Raw genomic sequence first — 10,156 nt, 5'->3', positions numbered from 1 at the left:
TTGTTGTCTGATTGCTCTGGCTAGGACTTAGAGTATCCTATCAAATAAGAAGGGAGAGAGTGGGCAGCCTTGTCTAGTTCCTGATTTTTGTGGGATTACTTCAAGTTTCTCTCCATTTAGTTTGCTATTGGCTATGGGCTTGCTGTATATTTCTTTTATTATTTTTGGTATGAGCATTGAATTTCTGATCTTTCCTTGACTTTTAATATGAAGGGGTACAGAAATTTGTCAAACGCTTTCTCAGCATCTAATGAGATGATCATGCAGCTTTTTTTTCTATAAGTTTGTTTACATAGTGGATTACTTTGAGAGATTTCTGTATATTGAGCCATCCCTGTATTCCTGTGATTAAGATTACTTAATCATGATGAATAATCCTTCTGATGTGTTCTTGGATTGATTTATGAGAATTTTATTGAGTATTTTTGTACTGATATTAATAAAGGAAATTGGTCTGAAGTACTCTTTCTTTGTTGCGTCTTTCTGTGTTTAGGTATGAGCATAAGTGTGTCTTCATATAGGGTATTGGGTAGTGTTTCTCCTGTTTACATTCTGTGGAATAGTGGACGGTATTGGTTTTAGGTCTTCTCTGAAGGTCTGAAAGAATTCTGCATTAAACCCATGTGGTCCTGGGCCTTTTTTTTTTTTTTTGGTTGGAAATCTTTTAATAAATGCTTCTATCTTTTAGGAGTTATGGGACTGTTCAGATGGCTTATCTGATCATGATTTAAATTTGGAACCTGGTATCTGTCTAGAAAGCTCTAGAACAAAAAGAAGCAAATACACCCAGGAGGAGTAGAAGGCAGGAAATAATCAAACTCAGAGCTGAAATCAACCAAGTGGAAACAAAAAGGACCATATAAAGAATCAACAGAACCAAAAGTTGGTTCTTTGAGAAAATCAACAAGATAGATAAACCCTTAGCCAGACTAATGAGAGGACACAGAGAGTGCGTCCAAATTAACAAAATCAGAAATGAAAAGGGAGACATGACTACAGATTCAGAGGAAATTCAAAAAATCATCAGATCTTACTATAAAAACCTATATTCAACAAAATTTGAAAATCTTCAGGAAATGGACAATTTCCTAGACAGATACCAGGTATCGAAGTTAAATCAGGAACAGATAAACCAGTTAAACAACCCCATAACTCCTAAGGAAATAGAAGCAGTCATTAAAGGTCTCCCAACCAAAAAGAGCCCAGGTCCAGACGGGGTTAGTGCAGAATTCTATCAAACCTTCATAGAAGACCTCATACCAATATTATCCAAACTATTCCACAAAATTGAAACAGATGGAGCCCTACCGAATTCCTTCTACGAAGCCACAATTACTCTTATACCTAAACCACACAAAGACGCAACAAAGAAAGAGAACTTCAGACCAATTTCCCTTATGAATATCGACGCAAAAATACTCAATAAAATTCTGGCAAACCGAATTCAAGAGCACATCAAAACAATCATCCACCATGATCAAGTAGGCTTCATCCCAGGCATGCAGGGATGGTTTAATATACGGAAAACCATCAACGTGATCCATTATATAAACAAACTGAAAGAACAGAACCACATGATCATTTCATTAGATGCTGAGAAAGCATTTGACAAAATTCAACACCCCTTCATGATAAAAGTCCTGGAAAGAATAGGAATTCAAGGCCCATACCTAAACATAGTAAAAGCCATATACAGCACACCAGTTGCTAACATTAAACTAAATGGAGAGAAACTTGAAGCAATCCCACTAAAATCAGGGACTAGACAAGGCTGCCCACTCTCTTCCTACTTATTCAATATAGTTCTTGAAGTTCTAGCCAGAGCAATCAGACAACAAAAGGAGATCAAAGGGATACAGATCGGAAAAGAAGAGGTCAAAATATCACTATTTGCAGATGACATGATAGTATATTTAAGTGATCCCAAAAGTTCCACCAGAGAACTACTAAAGCTGATAAACAACTTCAGCAAAGTGGCTGGGTATAAAATTAACTCAAATAAATCAGTTGCCTTCCTCTATACAAAAGAGAAACAAGCCGAGAAAGAAATTAGGGAAACGACACCCTTCATAATAGACCCAAATAATATAAAGTACCTCGGTGTGACTTTAACCAAGCAAGTAAAAGATCTGTACAATAAGAACTTCAAGACACTGAGGAAAGAAATTGAAGAAGACCTCAGAAGATGGAAAGATCTCCCATGCTCATGGATTGGCAGGATTAATATAGTAAAAATGGCCATTTTACCAAAAGCAATCTACAGATTCAATGCAATCCCCATCAAAATACCAATCCAATTCTTCAAAGAGTTAGACAGAACAATTTACAAATTCATCTGGAATAACAAAAAACCCAGGATAGCTAAAGCTATCCTCAACAATAAAAGGACTTCAGGGGGAATCACTATCCCTGAACTCAAGCAGTATTACAGAGCAATAGTGATAAAAACTGCATGGTATTGGTACAGAGACAGACAGATAGACCAATGGAATAGAATTGAAGACCCAGAAATGAACCCACACACCTATGGTCACTTGATTTTTGACAAAGGAGCCAAAACCATCCAATGGAAAAAAGATAGCATTTTCAGCAAATGGTGCTGGTTCAACTGGAGGGCAACATGTAGAAGAATGCAGATGGATCCATGCTTATCACCCTGTACAAAGCTTAAGTCCAAGTGGATCAAGGACCTCCACATCAAACCAGACACACTCAAACTAATAGAAGAAAAACTAGGGAAGCATCTGGAACACATGGGCACTGGAAAAAATTTCCTGAACAAAACACCAATGGCTTATGCTCTAAGATCAAGAATCGACAAATGGGATCTCATAAAACTGCAAAGCTTCTGTAAGGCAAAGGACACTGTGGTTAGGACAAAACGGCAACCAACAGATTGGGAAAAGATCTTTACCAATCCTACAACAGATAGAGGCCTTATATCCAAAATATACAAAGAACTCAAGAAGTTAGACCGCAGGGAAACAAATAACCCTATTAAAAAATGGGGTTCAGAGCTAAACAAAGAATTCACAGCTGAGGAATGCCGAATGGCTGAGAAACACCTAAAGAAATGTTCAACATCTTTAGTCATAAGGGAAATGCAAATCAAAACAACCCTGAGATTTCACCTCACACCAGTGAGAATGGCTAAGATCAAAAACTCAGGTGACAGCAGATGCTGGCAAGGATGTGGAGAAAGAGGAACACTCCTCCATTGTTGGTGGGATCGCAGACTGGTAAAACCATTCTGGAAATCAGTCTGGAGGTTCCTCAGAAAATTGGACATTGAACTGCCTGAGGATCCAGCTATACCTTTCTTGGGCATATACCCAAAAGATGCCTCAACATACAAAAGAGACACGTGCTCCACTATGTTCATTGCAGCCTTATTTATAATAGCCAGAAAATGGAAAGAACCCAGATGCCCTTCAACAGAGGAATGGATACAGAAAATGTGGTACATCTACACAATGGAATATTACTCAGCTATCAAAAACAACGAGTTTATGAAATTCGTAGGCAAATGGTTGGAACTGGAAAATATCATCCTGAGTGAGCTAACCCAATCACAGAAAGACATACATGGTATGCACTCATTGATAAGTGGCTATTAGCCCAAATGCTTGAATTACCCTAGATCCCTAGAACAAAGGAAACTCAAGACGGATGATCAAAATGTGAATGCTTCACTCCTTCTTTAAATGAGGAAAAAGAATACCCTTGGCAGGGAAGGGAGAGGCAAAGATTAAAACAGAGACTTAAGGAACACCCATTCAGAGCCTGCCCCACATGTGGCCCATACATATACAGCCACCCAATTAGACAAGATGGATGAAGCAAAGAAGTGCAGACCGACAGGAGCCGGATGTAGATCGCTCCTGAGAGACACAGCCAGAATACAGCAAATACAGAGGCGAATGCCAGCAGCAAACCACTGAACTGAGAATAGGTCCCCTATTGAAGGAATCAGAGAAAGAACTGGAAGAGCTCGAAGGGGCTCGAGACCCCAAAAGTACAACAATGCCAAGCAACCAGAGCTTCCAGGGACTAAGCCACTACCTAAAGACTATACATGGACTGACCCTGGACTCTGACCCCATAGGTAGCAATGAATATCCTAGTAAGAGCACCAGTGGAAGGGGAAGCCCTGGGTCCTGCTAAGACTGAACCCCCAGTGAACTAGTCTATGGGGGGAGGGCGGCAATGGGGTGAGGGTTGGGAGGGGAACACCCATAAGGAAGGGGAGGGGGGGGGATGTTTGCCCGGAAACCGGGAAAGGGAATAACACTCGAAATGTATATAAGAAATACTCAAGTTAATAAAAAAAAAACTGTCCCTTTCATCCATATTTTCCAGTTTTGTTGAATAAAGGCTTTTGTAGTAGGATATGATGATTTCTTTCTTTTTTTTAATTTCCTCAGATTCTGTTGTTATGTCTCCATTTTCATTTCTGATTTTGTTAATTTGGATACACTATTTCTTCTCATATGTCTGGCTAAGGGTTTATCTATCTTGTTGATTTTTCTCAAAGAACCAGCTCCTGGTCTTTGATTCTTTGTGTAGTTCTTTTTCCTTGCACTAGGTTGATTTCATTCCTGACTTTGATTATTTGCTGCCTTCTACTCCTCTTGGGTGTATTTGGTTGTTTTTCTTCTAGAGCTTTTAGGTGTTCTGTCAAGCTGCTAAGGTATACTCTCTCCAGTTTCTTTTAGAGACACTCAGAGGTATGAGTTTTCCTCTTAGCACTGCTATCATTGTTTCTCATAAGTTTGAGTATGTTGTACCTTCATTTTCACTGAATTCTAAAAGTCTGTAATTTATTTCTTTATTTCTTCCTTGATCAAGTTATCCTTGAATACAGAAGTGTTCAACTGCCATGTATATATGGGCTTTCTGTCATTTTTGTTGTTATTTAAGACCAGCCTTATTCCATGTTGAACTCATAGGATACATGGGGTTATTTCAGTCTTCTTTTATCTGTTGAAGCCTGTTTTCTGACTGATTATATGATCAATTTTTGAGACAGTATCGTCTGGTACTGAGAACAGCATATAATCTTTTGTTTTATGATGAAATATTCAATATATATGTGTTAAATCCATTGTTTCATAACTTCTATTAGTTTCACTGTGTCCTTATTTAGTTTCTTTTTCCACGAACTGTTCACTGATGAGGGTAGTATGCTGAAGTGTCCCACTCTAATTGTATGAGATTCTATGTGTGTTTGAGGTTTAGTAAAAATTTTTTTCATCTTGGGAGATTTTTTTCTTTGTTAAGTATGAAGGTTCTTTCTTTACCTTTTTTGATAACTTTTGGTTGAAAGTCAATTTTATTTGTTATTAGAATGGCTATTTCAGCTTGTTTCTCAAAAGCATTCCATTAGAAATATTTTTTCCAGTCTTTTACCCTTATGTTGTATCTGTCTTTGTCACTGAAGTGAATTTCCTGTGTTTCACACAATACTAGGTCCTGTTTATGTATCCAATCTGTTACTCTATATTTTCTTACTTGTGAATTAAATCCATTGATATTCACATATATTAAGGAATAGTGATTGCTGTTTCCTGTTATTTATATTTTTATGAATTATATTTTTTGAATTATGTTTGTGTATCTCTCTTCTTTTGGGTCTGGTGCAAGAAGATTACTTTCTTGCTTTTTCTATGGTGTAATTTCCCTCCTTGTATTGGAGTTTTCCATCTATTATCCTTTGTAGAACTGGATTTGTGGAAAGATATTGTGTAAATTTGTTTTTGTCATGGAATATCTTGGTTTCTCCATCTATGTTAATTGAGAGTTTTTCTGGCTAAAATAGCGTGGGCTGGCAATTGCTTTCTCTTTTTGTCTCTCTGACATCTGTCCAGGATCTTCTTTCTTTCCTGTTCCCTGTTGAGAAATCTAGTGTGATTCTGATAGGTCTGCCTTTATATGTTATTTGATCTTTCCCCCTTTCTGCTTTAATATTCTATATTGGTGTGTTGATTATTATGTGATGGGAAGAATTTCTTTTCTGATCTAATCTTTTTGGAGTTCTGTAGGCTTCTTGTATGGAATTTTTTTTTCTAAAATTTTGTTAAGATATTTACTGGCACTTCAATTCGAGAATCTTTATTCTTTTTTATAACTAGCATTCTTAGGTTTGGTCTTCTCATTGTATCATAGATTTTCTGTATGTTTTGGGTTACAAGGTTTTTTCTTTTCATATTTTCTTTTACCATTTTCTACCCCAAAGACTGACTCTTCAATCTTTTGTATTTTGTTGATGATGCATTCATCTATGACTCCTGATCTCTTCCCTAGGTTTTCTATCTCCAGGGTTGTCTCCCTTTGTGATTTCTTTATTCTTCCTATTTTCAAATTTATATGCTGGATGGTTTTGATCAATTCCTTGTTTTATAATATAAAAATATTATATATAATATAAAAATATTTTGTTTGTGTTTTCATGTAATTTTAAAGGTATTTTTGTGTTTCCTTTTTAAAATCCTTCTACTTGTTTACCTGTGTTCTCCTGCATTTTGAAACAAATTTACTTATATCCTTCTTAAAGTCCTCTATCACCATCATGATATCTGATTTTAAAAATCCAAATCTTGCTTTCACTGTATAGCCATTATTTGCTGTGGTGGGAGAACTGGGTTCTGATGATGTCAAGTATTCTTGGTTTCTTGCTCTTGCCTCTTGCCATCTGGTTATGTCTGATGTTAGTTGGTCTTGCTCTCTCTCTCTAACTGTAGCTATTCCCTACTGTAGGTCTGTAAGTCTTTGAGCCTGTGACTGGAGAGGCTTTAGTGGGCTGTGGGCTTAGAAGGGAGAGTGCTTCTGACTGACTTGCTCTCTGCAGGTAGGTTTTGTTTCAGAGTGATGTAGATCAGCCCTATCATCGGGCAATAATGGAGACTGGAATCCAGTCCTCATTATTTAGTACAGCCTCATTGAATGAATATCTTTTTGCATAATCATATAAAAGTATCAGAAAAGTCTTCAGAAGAACATAGAAAAGACAAGTGTATTCATGGTGGACAGATTTGTGATAAATGAGTGAGCCACATTGAAGCAGCCAAACAATTAATCAGAATATAATCATATTGGATAATTAAATAGGAGAACAGTCTGGAGATACCATAGACATTGTTCTATAACACCATACTTAAGAAGATGTAAACTAACATCCAATCATTTCTGGTAGGAAATCAGTGAAAGGCTAAAGTTATGATACATTTGATTAAAAAAACATTACAAACAAAGGATTTATAGAAATTAGTCATTTAGTTTTGGTAAAGTATTAAGTTAAACCCCTTATAACTTTATGATTATTCTTTTAATCCCTTAATTATACTTTTAGGAGTAAGAATTATTCAAATACAGATGTGTCATGGAAAGCCAATAACAGAAGTGGAACTCTCAAACTAATGCATAAATTTGAGGCATTTCCAAAGGTCAGATTGTCTCTTTTGGGAAGTTGGAATGATCTGAGTCTTTATTAGGCATCTTAAATTGTCTGAACAACTTCCAGGAAAGCTGGTCTTTGTTGATTCTCCTCAGAAAACTTTGCTGAATATGTGATCTTAGGAAAAGAGGGGGCTGTGCATCTGTACAGTTGTTAGGACTCACAATGCTGTTGTTGTTTACTTTCTGAGTAAACTATGCTGTTTACTTTCTGAGTACTAGAGAACATTTCTTTAGTATGTTTTGATCTCTGCATCTTGGGGTACTTCACTTCCCTTTGAAACATTCAAAGTCATAATGAATCTCGCTCCAAGATGAAACCCCTGAAAAAAGTGTTACATAGCAGAGATTAATATTTTAAAGTTTAAAATAAATGGGAATGGGATAAGACTATATAGCAATACCACTAAAATTTTTTGAGATGGTTTTTTTAATCATTCAGAAAATAAACATGACCATTTGACTTCAGAGTAGAGTTTAATTATATCATCACTTTTATTTGTCTATGAGCAGTATTAGGTAAGATGTCCTGAAGTGTCAGTATGAAACTATAATAAAGACTTTCATTTGAACAAAGTTGCCTTGCCTTTTTGATCATTGAAGATTTTAACCTATTTAAACAGTGGTAGAATATGGCAGGTGGTACCATCAAAATATCACCCTGTATAAATGTTTTTGAAGATGTAGACATTATAGTTATTATTTTCATTAGCAATTTTTAAAAATCCATACAAAGATTATCTTTCAGTTACTATTACATTATTTTCAAAATAGAGAAAAAAGTAAAACAACACCACCTTTAGAAAAATCAAAGCAAAGAACAAGAATTTTTGTCTTTATGTGAATGTAAAATATATTTTATACTTTAATTCTCATGCCCAAGTCATTGAAATGTGTGAATAGGACCACAGGATAGATCTCTCTCTTTTTTTTTCTTCATCTTTATTAACTTGAGTATTTCTTATTTACACTTCTATTGTTATTCTCCTTCCTGGTTTCTGGGCCAACATCCCCCTAGCTCTTCCCCCTCCCCTTCTTTATGGGTGTTCCCCTCCCCTTCCTCCCCCCATTACCACCCTCCTCCCAAAAATCATGTTCACTGGAGGTTCAGTCTTGGCTGGACCAAGGGCTTCCCCTTCCACTGGTGCTCTTACTAGGCTATTCATTGCTATGTATGCAGTTGGAGTCCAGGGTCAGTCCATGTATACTCTTTTAGACAGGAAGGTTAATTTGTCAAATCAGAGCAATTAATCTGTAGAAGACAGCATTTTGTCACAAATATACAGCTATTACCTAAGCCTAAAAACTTGAAAGGACACTTTTCAACAATTTTATTTACAGTGGGACAAAAAACTTTCCCATGTTTCATTAAAAATTTAAAGGTTAGGTCATTTTCATTGCCACTATCTGTGATATAACATATAAATATATTTTAAATTTTAAATAATAGTTGCTAAATGGCAAAAAGGTGACATAGGGTAATAACACAAGAACCACAAATAAATAACCAAAATTAAGAATTTGTTCACTAAACTTTGTCTGAGTTAAACTAAGAAAACTATTGGAAAAATTGAACAGGCATACATAAAGGATGGACGTAATTCTATAAATGTCTTGAATATTACTTTTAAGAAGACATGTAGAGTAAGAAGAAAAATGATCCGGTTACTCCAATTTCTCTATTCTCTAAAATATTGCATATAATTATATTTTTGTCTTGTATTTAAACCCACATAGATAATCTTAGTTCTTACTCCAAACAAATATTTTTGTCACATTTAACACTTTTCTTGCTACGATGTTAAATAATATTCACAATTAGCAGATGAGGATATAGACTTCTCAGGTTGATATTTAGCACTCAAATAATGGTAAGAATGTTTTTCTGTGTCTGACATTTAAGAAAAATATATTTTATTGATTGAATACGGATGTTGTATGACTTTATTGGGAAAAGTTTGAAAAAAGCTACTATTCTCACAAGTAAGTTATTAATGAAGGGCATGAAGAAATTAACGTCACACAAGTGTAGCTTGCTGAACCAATAAATTTATTCACAAACATAAATAAATCAAAGATAACTTCAAAACCAGATATCTAAAACAGTGTGGCTGATGGTTTACAATTGCAATACACTAGAACCAACTTAACAACTTAAATAAAAATCAATTCTCTCCCTGGAAAGTTGATTCAGCCATAACACCTTGGAGAAGTCTTTTGAATAGTTTCATTTTCAGAACGTTCTCAGACTCAGTGTTGCTAGCTTCCTGAGTATTACACATTCTTTTTTTTCAGTGTAATAGCTATATAATAGGAAGGCACTAGGGGTTTTGACTCTTACATCCTCTATATGGTATTATCAAAAACTTCTAAAACCAGTTAGAGACTGAGAAAATATTAAGTTTGAATTGGTTATCTTGTATATGAATTAATGATTAGTTATATCTGAAATTATATATTCAGTATTTCTGAAGTATTGTAGTAGATGACATTTGTAGTAGAATGAGAATATTTTTCCTTATTCCCGAACCAATAGCATTCTTATGAATGAAAGCCCTTTATTTTACAATATTTTATGACATTAATATAATATGATAAAAGATTAATTTTGCATTTTAAAAGAAATGAACCCAAATAACAAAGAGGCTAGCATGCCTCACAAAGACAAACATTGTAGGAATTTAGTAATTAGTTAATGAATTAT

Source organism: Rattus norvegicus, chromosome 8 (assembly GCF_036323735.1).
Source record: "Rattus norvegicus strain BN/NHsdMcwi chromosome 8, GRCr8, whole genome shotgun sequence".
Classification (NCBI taxonomy): Eukaryota; Metazoa; Chordata; class Mammalia; order Rodentia; family Muridae; genus Rattus; species Rattus norvegicus.
This window is presented reverse-complemented; position numbering follows the sequence as displayed.